General features: G+C 45.9%; 1 protein-coding gene and 1 pseudogene across 1 annotated transcript in view; both read left to right on the forward strand.

The window, feature by feature from the left end:
- Positions 1–18962, forward strand: part of LOC119841806 (mast cell protease 3-like) — a 500929-nt gene that overhangs the window by 44564 nt on the left and 437403 nt on the right.
- On the forward strand, positions 12963–17491 carry LOC119841648 (annotated as a pseudogene).

Here is an 18962-nt window from a genome sequence, read left to right on the forward strand (position 1 = left end):
CCTCTGTCAGTGATGTAGAAAGTTCATGCTTTGGAAAGCCACATGATAACAGCTATGTTATCATGTTCTCCAATCAGACGTCAAGAATTATAACATTCAAAAACCAGTTGGAGAACACTTCAATCTCTCTGGTCACTCGATTACAGACCTAAGAGTGGCTATCCTTCAACAAAAAAGCTTCAGAAACAGACTCCAACGAGAGACTGCTGAATTGGAATTAATTTGCAAACTGGATACAATTAATTTAGGCTTGAATAGAGACTGGGAATGGATGAGTCATTATACAAAGTAAAACTATTTCCCCATGTTATTTCTCCCCCCCCCCACCCCACACCCCACTGTTCCTCAGATATTCTTGTTAACTGCTGGAAATAGCCTACCTTGCTTGTCACCATGAAAGGTTTTCCTCCTTTCCCCCCCGCTGCTGGTGATGGCTTATCTTAAGTGATCACTCTCCTTACAGTGTGTATGATAAACCCATTGTTTCACGTTCTGTGTGTGTGTGTGTGTGTGTGTGTGTGTGTGTGTGTGTATATAAATCTCTCCTCTGTTTTTTTCACCAAATGCATCCGATGAAGTGAGCTGTAGCTCACGAAAGCTTATGCTCTAATAAATTTGTTAGTCTCTAAGGTGCCACAAGTACTCCTTTTCTTTTTGCGAATACAGACTAGCATGGCTGCTACTCTGAAACCTGTTCCAAAGGATTATTTTTACCTTTCCCCAGCTCTTCCTTACATGGGCTGTGGGTGACACTGATCGGTATCAGTGCTGTGTGAGACAATATGACAGAATCCCGTGACAGTCTCTACCCCTGTTTTCACCTCTTTACAGGACGGTTATAAATTTCATACAAACTATGCCTCTTGAGATCTCTCTCATGTTTCTGTAATCATGCTGGCTGAATTGCCTGTAATCAGGATCCCTCTCCCAGTACAATTCTGCTTCCTTTGTACTTCTGGTGTTGTGAATTATGTGGGTAGACAGAAAGGGAGACATCATTTGGGGCGTCTGCTCCCCCTTCTTCTAGTTCTTTCTCTTCTTCGAAAATCATCTCCAGCTGAGGTTCAGGAGACTGAAAGTCTGTGCGGCCAAGAACCCAAGATGTGTCTTTGACAAGATGTAAATTTTTCACCCATGTCCTCCTTCCTACCCAAGAATGGCCACTTAACCAGGTGATGGTCCATTTGAATACACTGACACCTGGCTGAGTTATCGCTTGGCGTTTTGTCTCTAGGGAACTGGTTTGTGGATGCTCCCCAGACTTGGAACATGTTGTAGTAATACCATACAGTAGAAACTTATAACTTTATATACCACACATATTTTACCAGGACAATAATGATTAGCAAATTATGAGTTTTTAGATGATACCTTCACAAGGCACACATAGTATAAAATGTATCATAGTCTGATAAAAGGGGTGAACATAGGGGGTACAGATTGTCACAAGCCCCTAGATCCCACTCTTTGAGCCCCATCCTTGAGACCCTGCCATTGAACTTAAAGCCCCAGGGCCCCGGATCCCAGCTGTACTCACCAGCCCAAGTCCCTGAGGGCAGGAGAAAGGCCATGGGGAGCAGGAGAAAGATCTGTATCTGCATGTTTGCAGTCAGTACAGGGACGGTGCATCTGCCTCAGTTCTGGGGCCTTTATAGACTCAGCTTGGGGGAGATCAAGGGGACAGGAAACCGCAGTGTCACCCACACACTCATCTAAATGCAGGGCTCAGGCGTCTCAGTTTCCAACCACAGCCAACCACACGGGCTGGGGAGGAAGGACAAGCCGTGCGTCAGCCGGGGATCCTACACAGCTGCCTGGATGCTGCCAGCTGGGTCCTTGCACAGCTGGATGGATGATGTACCACTGGATAGAGAAGACCCTGGTGGGGAGGTGTCTAGCAGGATCTAGGACTACTTTGGGTGCTGGCTCACAGCTGGGCGCACCTGGGGCTCTTAATCACCTGGCCCCATCCATGCTCAGCTCCCTGCCCAGGTCTCTGTGGTGGGGGGCCATGGGTGACAGCAACTGATCTCAGTGGTGGGTGGGATCATGGCCTTTTGATCTTTCTCATGGTGGCCCAGCGTGAGCAGCAGAGCAGCCATGGGCCCCAATCACGGCGACTGCAGTGGGAGGGTTTCTGAGAAGCCCCATGGTGGGTCTGTGACCATGCAAAAGGGATGTGGCAACCTCTGTGATGCCATACAGCTGGGAGCTATGACTGTGCAACACCAGAGGGGAGAGGACACAGCAGAGGCAAGGGCAGAACCCAGGAGTCCTGGCTCCCATCCTCCTGTGACCCCACTGGTGCCAACCAGCAAAGTGTTCACTGTCCTTCACAAACCATTCCAGGCTCAGACCTGACAAACTCACTACACCTCAGACACCCCTTCCCTAGTATTTAGCCCTGAAGAGTGGCGTGTGAGGGCTCTACTGAAAGCTTTTAACTTGTCAAGCCTCATACTCCCCACGCGCCACAAGTTTGGGTACTAGTTCAGGGCTAGTGTCCCTATCTTAACACCTATGGCTAGTGGGCTAGGAGTGACCGTCCAGCACATCTTGTGGTTTGGAGACAGCCCATTCATACAGGAATAAACTGTCAGTCCTCCCTCGACTACACCAGGGATAGGCAACCTTTGTCTCGCAGCCCATCAGGAAAAGCTGCTGGGAGGCCGGGACAGTTTATTTACCTGGAGCGTCCCCAGGTTCGGCCGATTGCAGCTCCCACTGACTGCTGTTTGCCATTCTAGGCCAATGGGGGCTACAGGAAGCAGCGGCCAGCACATCCCTCGGCCCACACTGCTAACTAACTAACTCATAGCTGGAGATCAGACGGTTCACCTGTGTGTTCATTTCGCTCAAAAGAGGGATGAGTCCTGCAAGAATGTAATGAGTGTTCAGACTCTGTGAAATGCTGCAGAGTTCCTGCCTGCAGCAACCTCGCGTGCAATGTCTGTGTTCCAGGCTACAAGGAAACATGGACATTTTACTTTGTAACACTGAAAGTGTGGTGGATTTCTGGGCAGTACAATAATGACATTTTTGGTATTACAATTAACTTTCTATGGCCCAAATGAAATTGACCATTTCTTTTGCAATTTCACCCCAGTGATTAAACTCTCCTGCAGTGACATAAGCCTGACCATCCTGGTGACTCTGATACTTTCTTCCATTGAAACCCTGATGCCATTTCTGTTAACCATGACATCCTGTGTTTGCATCATGATCACCATTCTGAGGATCCCTTCCACCAGCAGGAGGAAAAAGGCCTTTTCCACCTGCTCCTCTCACCTCACCGTGGTCACAATTTTTTATGGCACCATAATTATCATCTATGTGATACCAAAAAACAGTACACTGAGAGAGCTGAACAAAGTATTCTCCATCTTCTACACGATCCTGACTCCCCTGGCCAACCCCCTCATCTACAACCTGAGAAACAGAGAGGTCAAAGAGGCCCTGAGAAAAGTGTGCTCTAAGTATCTTGCATTCAGATGTTTTAATGGATTGGAATAAATCAGTCTGGATTTATTAGCCAGGAAGCACTATTTAGGACACCTTTAGCTCTGGCCGACCCCCTCATCTACAGCCTGAAAAACAATGAGGTCAAGGAGGCCTTCAGAAAAGCTCTCAGTAAATTCATTGCACAAAATTCTCAGCAGGGTCTCCGTAGAAGTAAATGGAGCTGTGCTGGTTCAACCAGCTGATTGGCTGCTCCATGGTGATCACAAGACATCAGCTTGGATTCATTAAATGAGAATTAATCCCTAGGTTTAAAAAGTCTGGTTGGGCTGCATCTAGGTTGACAAACACTCAAACCATCTGGCACCATCATAAGAGAGTGTCGGGATGTACTGAGTTCTCAGACAGCTGCATCAACTTTAGGGCAGGTTTTTGATTCTCTTCTCACCTGTGGGGTGCATGGGGTGGTTTGTGGGGGGTAGTGGGTGTCTCAGGGGTTCAGAGGAAGCTAAATAATGAGCCCCACCACATGGAGGATCTGAAATGCAGTATATAAATCTGACCAAGATTGCAACAGACAAGATCCATTCTAAGGTTGAAGGTGCTAAAATATATAACTCAGTGAAAACATCATTTACCTGATGGATGTCTGTCAGTGTTTCCTCCCCACTGTGAACTCTAGGGTACAGATGTGGGGATCCACATGAAAGACCCCCTAAGCTTATTTTTACCCAGCTTAAGTTAAAAACTTTCCCAAGGCACAAACTTTACCTTGTCCTTGATCAGTATGCTGCCACCACCAAGTGATTTAGACAAAGAACAGGGAAAGGACCACTTGGAGTTCCTATTTCCCCAAAATATCCCCCCAAGCCCTTATACCCCCTTTCCTGGGGAGGCTTGAGAATAAACAAGATGAGTACAAACCACCCTTGGATTTTTAAGACCCAAAAACCCCAATTGAATTCTTAAAAAAACAGAACCTTATTAGAAGAACAAAACAAAACAAAAATAAGAGGACAACTCTGTAAGACCAGAATGGAAGATAATCTTACAGGCAGTCAGATTCAAAACATAGAGAATCCCTCTAGGCAAACCCTTAAGTTACAAAAGACACAAAAACAGGAATTTTCATTTCCTCCAGCACAGCGAATTTCACAAGCCAAAACAAAGAAAACCTAATGCATTTTTTAGCTAGATTACTTACTAACTTTACAGGAGTTGGAGGGCTTACATCCTTGATCTGTTCCCAGCAAAGGTATCACACAGACAGACAAAAGCCTCTCCCTCCCCTCCAGATTTGAAGGTATCTTGTCCTCTCATTGGTCATTTTGGGTCAGGTGCCAGCCAGGTGACCTGAGTTTCTTAACCCTTAACAGGTAAAAGGACTTTGCCTCTGGCCAGGAGGGATTTTATAGCACTGTATACAGAAAGGTGGTTACCCTTCCCTTTATTTTTATGACACTGTCCATGGTGGTTGTCTATATAGCATTTTAATATTTTGACTAATATTCCCATTATAATGAAACAAACACACAGCGAAGTATCGGTCTTATTTGTTGTGTCTGTCTTTCCTTTCAGTTAATGCATTTCTCATAATATCTGCAGTTATGTGCATTCATTTTCAGACATCAGTTTTGGCAGCAGAGACATCAAGACTGATCAAAGGTTAACAAGTAAAACAAAATGACACACACAACACAAACATAACATCTTCCCTCTTTTCTTCACATTACAATCCACCAGCTCAAGCCAGCATATACTTCAGCAAGCATTTAGCAAGTGGCATGATGGTCTAAGTCAATGGTTTTGAACCAGCGGTCTGTGGACCTCTCGGGGTCCGCAGGCTATGTCTAAGATTTTCAAAAGGGGTCACACCTCTATTTGAATTTTTTTAGGGGTCTGCAAATGAAAAAAAGTTTGAAAACCACTGATCTATATACAAGGCTCTTGTTTTGAGGTCAGGAAACACCAGCTTCAAATCCTTAGCCAAATCTAACTGTTAGTAGGAAAGTTATTGCAACATGAGAGATCTCTTCACAGATATTCTCTGTGTTTGACATAGGAATCATTTAGTGAAATTCTACAGCCTCATAAGGGTCTTTTCTACTGCTAAAATTGACAGGTGAAGTTGCGTCTTGGCTTTTACTTCAATAGGACCAAGATCTCATGTACTGCTCACTGAACAGAGCCTGGCCCATTGACCAAATCATGGGAGTGAAATTTCGGAGAGTTGGGAACACATGCTGGGTGTGACAGATATGGAATAATTTATTAATCCCATATCATGTTGGCCTGGTTGTACAATGGGGTTTTCTGCCCAAATGTTTTTGATTCAGGTGCTTCTCAGTGGAGGTAAGGGGGAGTGATTCAGGATGGTTCAGGCAAGATATAAAAACAAACACCTGACGTGCTTGGCTTTTGGGGAGTATCAGCATACATTGTGGGGTGCGATTCCTGGACCCATTTCAATGTTGACTGACCTGGGGAGAGGAAAAATTGCTGCCTGAAGGCCTGCCTGTACCTCCCTACACATGCTTGGGGTGGGACTGCTGCCATGACCTTAGCACTGATTGGCCAGGGGGCATGCCAAGAGGGGTGGGAAACATTTGACGGGGGTATGGAAAAGTTTGCCTGAGGGCCTGGAAAAGTGTGACAACTTGGGATCACCTAAAATATTATCCTGGAATGGTTGATAGGGAGCAACAGATGGGGAAGGGGTGGCTATACTGTATAATGGAAACTAGGAGTAGCAGAGAGTGGGGGCAGGGAAGGGGCAGCTATAATGTATAATAGGCACCAGACACAATTGGGGTGAGGGATGGGAAAGGATCAACCATCTCACCAATTTAAGTGCATTTAGGATCAGATTCTGATCTCAATTCCAGCTGAATATGGATCTCTGAAGTCAAAGCCTTTCCGTTCTGTTTCCAACAGTCTAACTAAGGTCAGAATCTGGCCTGTTATCAATGACATTGTACATACTGTTACATTTTCATTCCATCCAACCATTATATCATAGACAAATATCCTTCCAAGCATTAAAATCATGATTCATCATTATATTTCATGTTCTCCTCACATAGTCTTTCGTGAAATAAGGATCAGTGGGAATTGTTGCTAGCAAAGCTTTGGATGCACAACATTGTTCCAAATGGAGGTAGACTGGGTCCATGTTAAAGTATTTTAGATTAGGTATTTCTGTTTGGTTAGTTGGGAAGAACAATTGTCTACTTTGTTTCGTAGTGAGAAATATAAAGAAAACCTTATTCATCCCCAAGAGCTGGAGAAAACAAACCAATTCTCTTCAGGGAAAGAGATGACAACAAGAAGATACATTCAAAGAAACATCCCACAGAAAATGGTAGCTTCTAGGTAGCTGGGTTATGTAGTATTCCAATGTACAAAGGCAATAATGATATAGACTATGGATAAAATGTTCAAAACACCTAAGTGATTTATGTGCTTAAGTCCTATTGTAAATCAATGGGATCTAGGCTATATGCAGTTGTGGCTTTTCTAAAGCCCTACCAGGCCTGATGTTGACCTAGGAATATGTAGTTTCTTTAGATGCCCTCACTGTGGTGTTGTGTATATTACTCTGATTCCCCTTAAATTACTACCCACAACTGATAGAGGAATCATTAGGACCTGCTGCAGTTCTTTTGATCTTCTGTGTTCACAGGGCTTTGAGCCATATCAAAGCAGTCCTGTAGGCTCAATAGGACATCAAGACAAAATCATCAAAGTTAATAATTTTGACACTGTCCCTGAAGGGTTTCTGGAAAGGTGGCTTAGCTTTTCCTTCCTGCCTGTTTTTTTTTTTTTCACACAGTTGCTTGTTGAGTTAACCCCATATTGTCATATAAAAAACAGTCTCAGTAACCAGGCCAACATACGACATTAATAAATTATTACAGAGCAGCTCTGGATCCATGCTCTAGTTGCACACCAGGTTCTTGGGATGCAGGGATCATTGAGTGAGACTTTCTGCCCTGGTTTATATGGGAGGTCAGATTAGATGCTCATAAGGGTTCCTTCAGGCTTTTAAATATATGGATCTATGAACAAATGAAAGCCGCAGACACAGATGGGGTTGATTTCAGTGGTTTCTTAAGAGAGGACCAAAAGGGCCAGGCCTATGATAGGGAACATGACATCAACTGACTGCCTTTCAGACTCAAAAAACACAGCTCAGAGTATCACATTTTAGTGTAAACTAAATGAGTTAACTCACCAAATTCTCACAAAAGCCACAAATCTATTGAGAGATTTCCTGAAAGCCTCTTTAACCTCTTTGTTTCTCTAGCTGTAGATGAGGGGGTTGACCACTGGAGTCAGGACTGTATAGAAGACAGAGAACACTTTGTTCAGGTTTCTCAGTGTATGTGTTTTTGGTACAACATACACCATAATTAAGGTTCCGTAGAAGGTTGTAACTACAATCAGGTGAGAGGAGCAGGTGGAAAATGTCCTTTGCTTCCCAGTAGTGGATGGGATTCTTATAATACTGGCTATGATACAGATACAGGATGTCAGGGTTAATAGAAATGGGGGAAAGATATCTATGGAAGCAAAACAGAAAGCGAAAAGTTCTATCAAGTAGGTATCACTGCAGGACAGTTGGACCATTGGGGTAAAGTCACAAAAGAAATGGTCAATTTTACTGGGGCCACAAAAAGTTAATTGTGACATCAAACATATGAATATGTGAATATGTTTGGAGACGCAGGTGGAAAGTCTGGTTGAGTTTAGGAAGGGGTTTGAGCAGATGATGGAGCAAAGACATGAGGTATCTGAAGGGAAAAGCTCAGACTCACAGATGGAAGCAGGGCTGGGGAATTTTGAGGAGAGACTGGGTGAGGAAAGTGGTCAGTGGAAACATGTGACTCAAAGAACCAGGCAGAGAAAAAGACGGGCTAGTGAAGAAGAAGTAGAGCTTAGGAACAGGTTTGCAGAGTTGGAAAATGAAGAAGGGGCTCAGCAGGTACTTGTTGAAGGTGGAACGGTAAGGAAGAAGAGAAGAGAGGCTAGTCCTATAGGAAAAGGGAAAGAGTCAAGGGAGACTACACCAAATATGAGCCCCAGGAGGATACAGGATGGGTTGAAGAGGATTGTAAGGGAAAATAGGAATGGAAAGAACTTGCAGCCAGAGGGAACAGGGGAGAGACTGGAGAATAGCACTGTCACCAGGAAAAGGCAGGTCTATGTGATCGGGGACTCTTTATTGAGAAGAATAGACAGGCCTGTAACTAGAGCTGATCCTGAGAATAGAAGGGTGTGCTGTCTTCCGGGTGCTAAGATACAGGATGTAGACCTGAGGTTGAAAAGGATCCTCAAGGGAGCGGGAAAGAATCCCCTAATTATCCTTCATGTGGGAACAAATGATACAGCCAGATTCTCGCTGGAAAGTATCAAGGGAGACTATGCTAGGCTGGGGAAGACGCTTAAGGAAATTGAGGCTCAGGTGATCTTTAGCGGGATCCTTCCTGTTCCTAGAGAAGGGCAACAAAGGTCTGACAAGATTATGACTGTCAACAGGTGGCTTAGGCAGTGGTGCTATAAGGAGGGCTTTGGGATGTATGGCCACTGGGAGGCATTCACGGACAGAGGTCAGTTCTCTCGGGATGGACTTCGTCTGAGTAGGGAAGGAAATAGACTTCTAGGATCGAGGCTGGCACAACTGATAAAGAGAGCTTTAAACTAGGAATTGAGGGGAGATGGATGGGAGATGTCCAGAAAATCTCCACGCCAGATTTTAGCATTGAGAGGGAAGAAGATGAAGTAAGAAAGGATACAGCCGTGGGTAGGAGAATGTATATAAGGAGCGAGGGCGGTGTGGATACTAGTCTAATAGGTTATACTGGCTGTAGAATGACTGTGCCTAATAGGGTACAAAATGTGAGCGAGGCCAAACAGCAAAAATTAAGATGTTTGTACACCAATGTGAGGAGTCTAGGTAACAAAATGGAGGAACTAGAGCTACTGGTGCAGGAAGTGAAACCAGATATTATAGGGATAACAGAAACATGGTGGAATAGTAGTCATGACTGGACTACAGGTATTGAAGGGTATGTGCTGTTTAGGAAAGACAGAAACAAAGGTAAAGGGGGTGGAGTAGCATTGTATATCAATGATGAGGTAGAATGTAAAGAAATAAGAAGCGATGCAATGGATAAGACAGAGTCCATCTGGGCAAAAATTACATTGGGGAAGAAAACTAGTAAAGCCTCTCCTACGATCGTGCTTGGGGTGTGCTATAGACCTCCGGGATCTAATTTGGATATGGATAGAGCCCTTTTTAATGTCTTTAATCAAGTAAATACTAATGGAAACTGCGTGATCATGGGATCTAGATCCCAGATATAGACTGGAGGACCAGTGCTAGTAATAATAATAGGGCTCAGATTTTCCTAGATGCGATAGCTGATAGATTCCTTCATCAAGTAGTTGCTGAACCGACTAGATGGGATGCCATTTTAGATTTAATTTTGGTGAGTAGCGAGGACCTCATAGAAGAAATGGTTGTAGGGGACAATCTTGGCTCAAGTGATCATGAGCTAATTCAGTTCAAACTAAATGGAAGGATTAACAAAAATAAATCTGCAACTAGGGTTTTTGATTTCAAAAGGGCTGACTTTCAAAAATTAAGGAAATTAGTTAGGGAAGTGGATTGGACTGAAGAATTTATGGATCTAAAGGTAGAGGAGGCCTGGGATTACTTTAAATCAAAACTGCAGAAGCTATCGGAAGCCTGTATCCCAAGAAAGGGGAAAAAATTCATAGGAAGGAGTTGTAGACCAAGCTGGATGAGCAAGCATCTTAGAGTGGTGATTATGAAGAAGCAGAAAGCATACAGGGAGTGGACGATGGGAGGGATCAGCAAGGAAAGCTACCTAATTGAGGTCAGAAGATGTAGGGATAAAGTGAGAGAGGCTAAAAGTCGAGTAGAGTTGGACCTTGCAAAGGGAATTAAAACCAATAGTAAAAGGTTCTATAGCCATATAAATAAGAAGAAAACTAAGAAGGAAGAAGTGGGGCCGCTTATCACTGAGGATGGAGCGGAGGTTAAAGATAATCTAGGCATGACCCAATATCTAAACAAATACTTTGCCTCAGTCTTTAATAAGGCTAAAGAGGATCTTGGGGATAATGGTAGCATGACAAATGGGAAGGAGGATATAGAGGTAGATATTACCATATCAGAGGTAGAAGCGAAACTGAAACAGCTTAATGGGACTAAATCGGGGGGCCCAGATAATCTTCATCCAAGAATATTAAAGGAATTGGCACCTGAAATTGCAAGCCCATTAGCAAGAATTTTTAATGAATCTGTAAACTCAGGAATAGTACCGAATGATTGGAGAATTGCTAATATAGTTCCTATTTTTAAGAAAGGAAAAAAAAGTGATCCGGGTAACTACAGGCCAGTTAGTTTGACATCTGTAGTATGCAAGGTCCTGGAAAAAATTTTGAAGGAGAAATTAGTTAAGGACATTGAAGTCAATGGTAAATGGGACAAAATACAACATGGTTTTACAAAAGGTAGATCGTGCCAAACCGATCTAATCTCCTTTTTTGAAAAAGTAACAGATTTTTTAGATAAAGGAAATGCAGTGGATCTAATTTACCTAGATTTCAGTAAGGCATTTGATACCGTGCCACATGGAGAATTATTAGTTAAATTGGAGAAGATGGGGATCAATATGAACATCAGAAGGTGGATAAGGAATTGGTTAAAGGGGAGACTGCAACGGGTCCTACTGAAAGGCGAACTGTCAGGTTGGAGGGAGGTTACCAGTGGAGTTCCTCAGGGATCGGTTTTGGGACCAATCTTATTTAATCTTTTTGTTACTGACCTTGGCACAAAAAGTGGGAGTGTGCTAATAAAGTTTGCAGATGATACAAAGCTGGGAGGTATTGCCAATTTGGAGAAGGATCGGGATATTATACAGGAGGATTTGGATGACCTTGTAAACTGGAGTAATAGTAATAGGATGAAATTTAATAGTGAGAAGTGTAAGGTTATGCATTTAGGGATTAATAACAAGAATTTTAGTTATAAGTTGGGGACGCATCAATTAGAAGTAACGGAAGAGGAGAAGGACCTTGGAGTATTGGTTGATCATAGGATGACTATGAGCTGCCAATGTGATATGGCTGTGAAAAAAGCTAATGCGGTTTTGGGATGCATCAGGAGAGGCATTTCCAGTAGGGATAAGGAGGTTTTAGTACCATTATACAAGACACTGGTGAGACCTCACCTAGAATACTGTGTGCAGTTCTGGTCTCCCATGTTTAAAAAGGATGAATTCAAACTGGAGCAGGTACAGAGAAGGGCTACTAGGATGATCCGAGGAATGGAAAACTTGTCTTATGAAAGGAGACTTAAGGAGCTGGGCTTGTTTAGCCTAACTAAAAGAAGGTTGAGGGGAGATATGATTGCTCTCTATAAATATATCAGAGGGATAAATACAGGAGAGGGAGAGGAATTATTTAACCTCAGCACCAATGTGGACACAAGAACAAATGGGTATAAACTGGCCACCAGGAAGTTTAGACTTGAAATCAGACGAAGGTTTTTAACCATCAGAGGAGTGAAGTTTTGGAATAACCTTCCAAGGGAAGCAGTGGGGGCAAAAGATCTATCTGGTTTTAAGATTCTACTCTATAAGTTTATGGAGGAGATGGTATGATGGGATAATGGGATTTTGGTAAGTAATCTTTAAATATTCAGGGTAAATAGGCCAAATCCCCTGAGATGGGATATTAGATGGATGGGATCTGATTTACTATAGAAAACTCTTTCCTGGGTATCTGGCTGGTGAATCTTGCCCATGTGCTCAGGGTTTGGCTGATTGCCATGTTTGGGGTTGGGAGGGAGTTTTCCTCCAGGGCAGATTGGAGAGGCCCTGGAGGTTTTTTTGCCTTCCTTTGTAGCATGGGGCATGGTTGACTGGAGGGAGGCTTCTCTGCTCCCTCGAAGTTTTGAACCATGATTTGAGGACTTCAATAGCTCAGACATAGGTGAGGTTTTTCATAGGAGTGGGTGGGTGAGATTCTGTGGCCTGCGCTGTGCAGGAGGTCGGACTAGATGATCAGAGTGGTCCCTTCTGACCTTAGTATCTATGAATCTATGAATCTATGAACCACAAAGGAAATGATGCAAGACCCTGCTGCTGACGGGAGGCAAAACTTGCCATTCATAATAGTTCCATAATGCAGTGGTTTACATATCTTATATAACCACATATACAGGATCCATCCAGCTGTGCAGGGACCCAGCCATGCAGTATGCATCTAGCTGTGCAGGATCCCCGCTGACGCACGGTCTGTCCTTCCCCTCACCCCTTGCGGTTGGCTGTGTTTGGAAACTGAGATGCCTGAGCCCTGCATTTAGATGAGTGTGTGGGTGACCCTGTGGTTTTCTGTCCCCATAGATCTTCCCCGAGCTCAGGTTATAAAGCCCCCAGGCCTGAGGCAGATTCACCATCCTTGCACTGACTCCAAATATGAAGCTACAGATCTTGCTCCTGCTTCCCATGGTCTTTCTCCTGCCCCCCAGGGCTTGGGCTGGTGAGTACATCTGGGATCAGGGCCCCCTGGGATTTTGGGATGAATGGGGATGGGGACTCCAGTGGGTGGTCTCTAGGGGCCTGTGACAGTCTGTACCCCTATGATCACACCTTTTACAGGACTATGATTGCTTTTATACAAAGCATGCCTTATGAGGTATCATCTAAAAACTCATAATTTGCTGATCATTACTGTCCTTGTAAAATATGTGAGGCAGCTAAAGTTATAATATTCTACTGTTTGGTGTTACTAAGACATGTTCCAAGTCTGGAGAGCAGCCATAAACCAGTTCCCCAGAGACAAAAGACTAGCCGATGCCTCAGCCAGGTGTCAATGTAATCAATTGGACTATCACCTGGTTAAGTGGCCATTCTTGAGCAGGAAAGAGGAGGTGGGTGAAAAATTTACGTCTTGACAAAGAAACAGCTTGGAGTTCCCATTCACACACTTCTGTCTCCTGCTCAGCTGGTGATGATTCTTGAGAAACAGCGATAAGAAGGGTGAGCAGATGCCCCAAATGATCTCTCCCTGTCTCTTTACCCAGGGCATTGACAACAGCAGAAGTACACAGGGAGCAGCATTGGACTGGGGGATGGAACCTGACTAAAGGAAATTCAGCCAGTAAGATTGTCAGTGCCTTTTGGGGCTTGCCTGGCCTAATTTGAGGTGACCATGGCCCTGAATGCCATTAACTCAGGGCAATGTGATTATTGACCCACTCCTGGTGCGTTTGGCACTGATTCTCCACCCAGCGAGGATAGAGCTTTCGATTCACCTCCCAGCCCCATGGGGTGTCCAGTCTGGGGGAGAGCTGAGGAGGGGGCAGTGTTCCAGGCACAGGAATCCCCCAGGGAGAGCATCACAGGGGGTGGATTGAGGCTGTGGGGACTCCCTTTCGGGATGGGGAGCTCGGTCCCTTCCAGGCCCATGGAGATGATGGGGGCTCTTTGTATCAGCCTGGTCTCCTCCCAAGTGAGATCACTGGGGGAGAGGAAGCCCAGCCCCACTCTATAAGGAAAGAAATGGCCTGTCTGGAAATACGACGCAGAGACAGGAGAGTTCGCTGTGGAGGGTTCCTGGTGGCAGAGAACTTCGTGCTGACGGTCGCTCACTGCAATGGAGAGTAAGCGCCTCTGTGCTGGGGATGTCGGGGCAGGTCGGGGTTAGCAGGTGATGGGGGAGCCGGGAGCCGGGAGCTCTGGCGCTGTCGTGGGTTCAGGGCAGGAGCAGTTAGTAGGACAGGCTGGGAGAGTAGAGCCCAGGGGTCTGATCTGCTCAGGGGGTGTCAGTGTGTCTCTGGGGGCCTCAGCAAAGCATGGTTCAGATCCAGCTCTGGGTAAATCAATGGAGTTATGGCTGTTGACACCCGCTGGGGTCTGGCCCATTGTCAGAGCGGCGGAGGGAAAGACTCACAGCCCTAGAATCTGTTACCTCTGTTCCCTAAAAATCAACCCAGAGTCACACTTGTATTAATTTTATTACAATGCCGCTGTTGGGTCAGACAGAAAAGGGATGGAACTTATTCATACACGCATACGTTCATCGCATTCATACCCTCATGCACCCACACACTTACACAAACGGAGAGTTACTGGAGACAGCATGGGAAGCTGAGAAGCCAAAGTGTAGTAGATCTGGTCTGTCCGCCTGCGGTCATGGATCTGGGCTGGTGAGCAGGTCAAGGAGCAGCAGCCTCTTGTGTGCTTGGCTGCTTCCTTTTATTTTGGAACTGGGCGGCTCCTGTCACATACACTGAGTTTTTTCTCTGTGTCTGTCACCAAGAAGCATTCCCAGTCCTTGTTCCTTTCATGAATACCAGGTTCTTCTTTTCTGTACAGCATTCCATGATTGCCTTCTCAGGGCAGATTATATCAGACACTCCTGGCTCATTTCTCCTTACAGTTCCTCTCCGCCAAGTCCCCCATACACTCTCTCGTTCACACTCTCTTATCTTCCACACACATTCCCTTGTTCTCACTCTCTCTGATTGCGTGAAGGGATATTACAACGCTTGGAAGTTCATACAAGTGATAACTTGAAAAGGTTACAGAACTTGCAAAGATTATAAAACTTAAAAGGCTTATGCTAACAGTAACTGAAGTTACAAAGTCTGCAAAAGTTGCAGGACTTAATGAAACAAGTTACAGATCTTACAATCACATCTGAGGGGAGGCTTTACATAACAGGATGGTTCTGGATCATGTCAGGGAGAGGTCACTGGGATGGAAGGGAGCTGAGACTCAGGGGCCGGGAGGACAATAAAGAGTGAAGCAGCACAAGGGGCTGGTGGAGACAGAGCCTAAGACCTCATCACCACGGGGCAGGTGTTTTGTGCTGAGGCCAGTGCACCTTAGAGGGGAAAGACCGCTTGTTCCATTCTCCCTCCTGTGGTGTTTAGATGTTGCTTGTAATTATTAGAATTGGGAGCACTGGCTGTTGGGAGTCTGAAAGGACCGGAAACAGGAAGGAGGGGGGAGGAGTTGAAGAGGCTGAGAGAGAGCTACTGAGGGTGCAGCAGCGGCTTGGAAAAGAGTTTTCCACTTTAAAAAATAAAGTCCTGTTGAAGTTTGTTAGTACCTTGCCTGACTACTGCAACACCCCCCCTTCCCCCGCAACCCCCAAGCCAGCCAATCCCCAGTTCTGGGAAGCTGAATCTGAGATCTCAACCTGAGAGCCCCATGCTGCCCTGTCCCCTCCATATCACTGTTCATGAATCAGACCCACATGTGCCCACCCCCCACCTCACGTACACTCCTGCCCCTCAAGCCCCATGTATTGCTTTCTCAGCAACATCACTGTCACACTGGGAGCCCATAACATTAGAAAACGGGAACGGAGCCAACAGAAAATACTTGTGAGGCACCAGATCCTGCACCCGCGGATACAACAGAGACCCTATTAACAATGACATCATGCTGCTGCAGGTACGGTCCACATCCCATCACCCCACCCCAGTGACCTCACACTACTGCAGGTACTGCTCCCATCCAATGTTCTCTCTAATTATTACCATCCATGTGCAGAATGAATATTGTTATGTGCACCAATATGGAGGGGATGGGGGGTGGAGGTGTTGCCAAGGAGTTTGGAGTGTGGGAGGCAGCTCAGGGCTGGGGCAGAGGGTTGAGGCGTGAGGGGGGTGAAGGCTGCAGCTGGGGGTGCGGGCTATGGGGTGGGGGCAGGGATGAGGGCTTTGGGGTGCAGGCTGCCCCAGGGCTGCAGCAGAGAGAGAGGACTCCCCCCAAGCCCTCTCTCTCTGCAGAAGCACCAGGGCTGGGAGAGTCCTCTCCCCACACTGCAGCCCCGGGATTGGGCAAGGGGGAGAGGTGTGTCTCCCTGCCATACCACAGCCCTGGTGCTGGGGGAGTCACCACAGACCTGCATGCCCCAAGCTTCCCCATCACCAACCCCACCCCACCCCACACCCATGAGTACAGTGTGCACATCTGGGCGAGCCTTGGTGGCCTCCTGTGTGGCCACTTAGGCGTGCAATTTAGAGGTAACCTAGCCCCCATCCCATCACCTCACCCCCAGTGACCTCACACTGCTTCAGGGACTGCTCCAATCCCATCCACCAGTTCCCAGTGACCTCACACTGCTGCCAGCACTGCCTCCATCCTATCACCTCTCCCCCAGTGACATCAAACTGCTGCAGGCACCACCCCCATCCCATTGCTATGTCCCCAGTGACTTCACACTTTTGCCAGCACCACCCCTACCCCATCACTCCAATGATGATCTCAAATTATCTGTTCTGCTCTAGTTCAAATGTGTCTCCCCCACTCCTGACTCAGACCCTTGTGCTAAGCTTGGTGCTTTTCTTCTCTCTCCCCATGGCAGCTGGCCCAGCAGGCCAGACTGAATGACCAGGTTCAGCTCATCCCCCTGCCCCGCTATAGGGACAAAGTTAAACCGGGGTCCGTGTGCAGCGTGGCTGGCTGGGGCCAAATATGTGTGTTCCCTGGGAAGACCTCAGACGTGCTGATGGAGGTGGATCTGGAGGTGATGGAGGACAGCAACTGCAGCAGACGCTTTCCCAAACAGTATAAACCTGGGACCATGCTGTGTGCAGGGGATCAGCATGGCAGATCATCTTTTGAAGTAAGTGTCATGCTCGGCCAAGGGGAGGTAATGCCAAGACTGGCCCAGCCAAGAGGGAGGAGACACTGTGACCAGCTAGGCCTGGGGAGGGGTGGAAAGCAAGTCCCTCTGTGTCAACAGAAGGAAACAACTTGATCCGATGTGATCCATCCATCTAACTTCTGGTTTCATTTTACAGGGTGATTCTGGGGGGCCCCTGGTGTGTGGGAGGGTGGCCCAGGGCATTGTCTCCTTTGGTCCTAAGGACGCTTCTACTCCTGAAGTGTACACACAGGTCTCCCAGTTTATCTCCTGGATAATGTTAACAATAGGAAAGCTACAAGCCTCGAATCCTCTGGAATTCTCCTTGCATGCCTGAATCGCCCTGTGCTTGACACATGGAGCCCCACTCTTCGCCATCCTATACCTCTACATTAGAAACAAAACGAAAACTTCAGGTTGAACCTAAACAGAAGCATCACCTCAATATGAAATGACCAATTATATTAAAAATGCAACAAAATTAAATTTTCAATTAAAAATTAAATGAAAATGTCATGTTGAAATCAAACACAAATTTTCACTTCCTTTCATTTTGGTTTGATATTTTCCAGCCCCATTTCTGATTCAGCCCTATTTTCCAAATAATAAATTGTAAAAAAAGGACAAGCAGGCCTGCTCTTTACATAATCCACCCCTAGATACAGACAGAGAGGTTCCATAGCACAATGGAAAATTGGATTCAGTTGGTGTCCTGCCGAACTAGCCAGCTTGCTTGTGTACCGAGCTATTACTCAGCGAGGCACTGGAACCAAATGCCTTGCACTCAGATCCTCAGTCATTTCTCCCCCATCCCAATCCCCCCTGCACCAGCTCATTAACTTCGCTTTCTGCTTTGCAGCCTTGCAATGAATAAAAATGAAGTTAAAAAAACAAAAAACAAAAGAGAGTGTGTTCACTTTTGGGGAATGTAATGAACATTCTGAGTCTCAAAATCTGGAGCAGTTTCTGCATCTAGTAGGCTGAGCAAGGCTCCGGTTAGAGCATGGGACTGGGAGGAGTTGATTAACCTTTTCAAGGTGTAATTAATGTGACTTGGATGAGTTGTAATTGCATGGAGACTGGCAATGGAAATAAGCAACTCTACAGCTTACAGAGCTCACCGTGATCCCAGCTGGGACTGGTGGTGTATGGAGATGGAGGGCAGGATAGAAGAAGGGTGTGAGTTTGTGGATGCAGGGGTGGGTATGTTGATGGAGGGATGGATGTATAGAGGAGGGGTGGAGATAGAAAGGATGTATATGGGGTTGGAAAGAGGGGTATGTATGGAGATGGATTGGATGGAGGAGTTTGTATGGGGATGGATGGATGTACAGATAGCTAGAGTGGATGCCTGGATACATGGAGGGATGCATTCATATATAGATAGAAGGGTATCTATGGAGGTGGATGCACTTACAGAGGGTTGAGATGGATGGATGCAGACTTGGATGCATGCATGGATACATGGTGGCAAAGAGTTCTGTGGCACCTTATAGACTGACAGACGTATTGGAGCATAAGCTTTCGTGGGTGAATACCCACCTCGTCAGATGCATGTAGTGGAAATTTCCAGAGGCAGGTATAAATATGCAAGCAAGAATCAGGCTAAGGATAATGAGGTTAGTTCAATCAGGGAGGATGAGGCCCAAACTGCTAGAAGAGGGCCTCATCCTCCCGGATTGAATTAACCTCGTTATCCCTAACCTGATTCTTGCTTGCATATTTATACCTGCCTCTGGATATTTCCACTACATGCATCCGACAAAGTGGGTATTCACCCATGAAAGCTTATGCTCCAATACGTCTGT

Source organism: Dermochelys coriacea, chromosome 13 (assembly GCF_009764565.3).
Source record: "Dermochelys coriacea isolate rDerCor1 chromosome 13, rDerCor1.pri.v4, whole genome shotgun sequence".
Lineage (NCBI taxonomy): Eukaryota > Metazoa > Chordata > Testudines > Dermochelyidae > Dermochelys > Dermochelys coriacea.